The 3,107-nt window shown below is 42.0% G+C and overlaps 1 pseudogene; it reads right to left on the reverse strand.

Annotated features, from left to right (window-relative positions):
* Positions 1-724: 724 nt before the first annotated feature.
* On the reverse strand, positions 725-1,446 carry LOC123049240 (putative cytochrome c biosynthesis ccmC-like mitochondrial protein; annotated as a pseudogene).
* Positions 1,447-3,107: the final 1,661 nt, after the last annotated feature.

A 3,107-nucleotide genomic window follows, 5' to 3' on the forward strand; every position in this document is an offset into this window, starting at 1 on the left:
CCTGTTGCCGGGATGTCACATTAAAAAGGCAGGTCCCATACTTGAAATACAAAAATAAGATCAGATAGTGCTCAAGAGGTTTTTCTCCATACGAGAAATCCTTCACTCGCAGGGAATTCAAATAGATGTGTTGAACATCATCAAAGAAAGGAAAAAGACTGAATTCGGTTCATCTCCTCGCTTTTCTTCAAACCAAGAGCTACTCCTCCCTTTTCTTTTTTATGTAATTTCAATACGATTTCGTTTGTGTTCATGTTTTCAATTTAGAACCCCACGGAAGTGAATAGAAAAAAGAAAAATACCCCTGTGATACGCCTTCCTTTACCTATTTCTAGATTGATTGATGTTCAATGGAGGGAAACTTGCCATTCCTTCTTTCCTTTGAAATTGCACATTTTTTTTATTCTGAACTAATTGTATCATTTTTGTTCCCATCAAGCTTTCTTGCCTAGTGACTAAGGATTTTCACACTTGTTGTGTCTATAAAAGATTTCTCATAAAACACTAACAGAAGTGTTAGAGGGATTCACTTTCGATAAGAATCCAAAAGCAAGTTCCCTATACTACCTTCTTTCCCTCCTCTGTTTCTGTCTTTAAGAGGCAATGCATCCGGCAGGAATCGACCTACTTTTTGACCCATTTTGCCTTTCTAGGTTGGTGGGCGCTTTCACCATTCAGCCATGGATGCTTTAGCGAGGTAACTAGGTTTTTATTTGAGAGCGAACTAGGTTTTTAGTGGTATTCCTTCTCGAGCTTCTATTTCTTCCGTTAAGGGAGATTCGGGAAAAGATGGAATAGGAAGACATGTTTCCAGAACAAACAAGATACGGGTAGAGAAGGGGAACTTAGCAAAGTTAGACAACATTGGATGGGCATAGGAACATGTATTGATGTACCAGATCGGCTAATGCTCCCAGGTTGATGCGATGTATTCCACCAGTTGACTGGAGACTTTATTATTGGTATATCGATCGGTCCGGCACGGATTGAAATAGGAGTTGGTTCGATAGGAAGCTTTTGAAAATGTAGTGCACCCAGGTAAATAAGGAACAAGATGAATATAGAAGTTAAACGAGCATCCCACACCCGAAAGGTACCCCACATAGGCCTTCCCCGAATCGCCCCGGTCACTAACGTAAACAAAGTAGAAAAGGCACCAATTTCTGTACCGGTTCCGGAAGAGCGAAGAAAAAGGTGATGTTTTGTTAATGGGAATAAGGAATTGTTTATAGCTGTCACGATATAAATAACTATACTCATCTGAGCTGTAGGAACATGTACATACGAAATACGAGAATTTCCACCTTGTTTAAGATCTGGTGGTGCTACCCGAAGACTTAAATGAATAGCCATCACTGTTAAGAACAGCCGAGATCCAATGAGAATTTGCGCATATCTTTTTGTCTTTGACATAAAAAAATAAGGTTGTAATAACGATACTGACATTTTATTTTCCTTGACTTGCAAGTGGAACAAGAAAGACTATATAGTTATTTTGATTCTATAAACAATCAAAGGATTTCGCATGCTTTCCATGGAATCACGGAATTCCCCTTGCTTAGTTTTTGCTCCGCTCGTGCGTGGCACTCCTTGCTTGCGGAGCGGCATATCGGAAAAACAAGCATTGACTTTCTATACGGGCCCGTCCCCTCTTACCCCTAACTAACAATTATGCTGCTCTCACCTTTTTGTAATCTTATCTTTAAAAAATGCACTACTAATTTTTACGGCCTCCTTAGTCACCCTTTCCACTCTCGTCCTGTTTTCGGGTTCCCTTTCAGGGGATGAGGATATTTCGATGATTTCTCCCTCCGTAGGTGGAAAACGCGTGGGTGAGTAGAGTATGTGCTTTGCTTTTGGGGGCACCGGCAAGAAGCTTCTCGGCCACCCTACTCTGACTTGATTAGCTACTAGTAGCTAGGATCGTTCAAACAGTCAGTCAGCAATGCGTACTTCATTCCTAGTTGAGTGGATCTGCGTAGCAGAGCCCAATCTCCTACCACAAGCTCTGACCTGACTTGTTGTACTTGATTCACCCACATAAATAGACAACTTGGATAATAAAAGTCATCCCATAAAAGAGAAGTGAGTCCGCATGTCGGCAAATGATTCGGAATTGAAACTGGCTACAGAGGAAACCGAAGCCCTAACTCCCCATTCTTTCTATCTTACATCGCCATCGAGCCCTGGTTGTAGAGTCACTGGTTTCTAATCGCAATGGATTTATGTTTTCTTTGGCTTTTCATTTGCTTCGTTCAACCCTGATCTGGATAGATAGCTCGGCTTCTATTAGCTGAGAATGGTTTTGTCAAGGAAAGGTTTCGCTATACAACAACAATGAACTCACTTCTGATCAAATTGGATTGGATGAAACGGTAATCTTTCTCTGTCTTGTGAGAGAGAGTCACTTGCTGTATTGAGAGCGGGCGGGTGACATGCATTAAGCGAAATTAGTTGTTATGTTTTTGGTCTTATTTGCGCGAGAAGACCCTTGACTGAGGAGACGTGTTTGGCTTCGATGATGCCGCTACGGTCCTACTCACTTTCAGAGACCGCTCTGAGTTTGCCGATTTTGCGGCAACCCTTTCACTAAGAACATTTTAGCCATTAACGAAATGCCACTATTCCACAATGCTTCTTTGATTTATGTGTAGAAGCGGTAGTAGTGAAGAAAATGGAGGGAGAAGAAAGAAAGTGATGTGACACGGGAATATATCACATCCGACGGCCAGCCATGCCATTAGATAGATCCGCTTTGAGTCTTCTGCAGGATGAGATCCGCTTGGTCTTGTGATAGGGGCTTGAGGAGGAAGAAGAGGGGATTTCTTAAAAAAAGAATGAATCTCCTTATTTATAGGGAACAGGACGTGTGACTTCCTCAAACGAAATGAATGTGGCTTTCGTGATAAGGCAAATCCGTCGTTCGGTACAATCAACATATTGAATCAATGCTCGCTCGGCTCGGTGTTGAATGAACTCCTTCATTGATTCCGGGCTGCTCGTAGGGGGGCTGTGAAAGCAAGCATAGGAGATCAAAATGTGAGTCGAATCCGATGGGTAAAAAGGGGAAGCAGGAAAGGGTTCTGATGTGAATCTTCTGGTTTGTA

The sequence above is a fragment of the Triticum aestivum genome, chromosome 2D (genome assembly GCF_018294505.1).
Source record: "Triticum aestivum cultivar Chinese Spring chromosome 2D, IWGSC CS RefSeq v2.1, whole genome shotgun sequence".
Lineage (NCBI taxonomy): Eukaryota > Viridiplantae > Streptophyta > Magnoliopsida > Poales > Poaceae > Triticum > Triticum aestivum.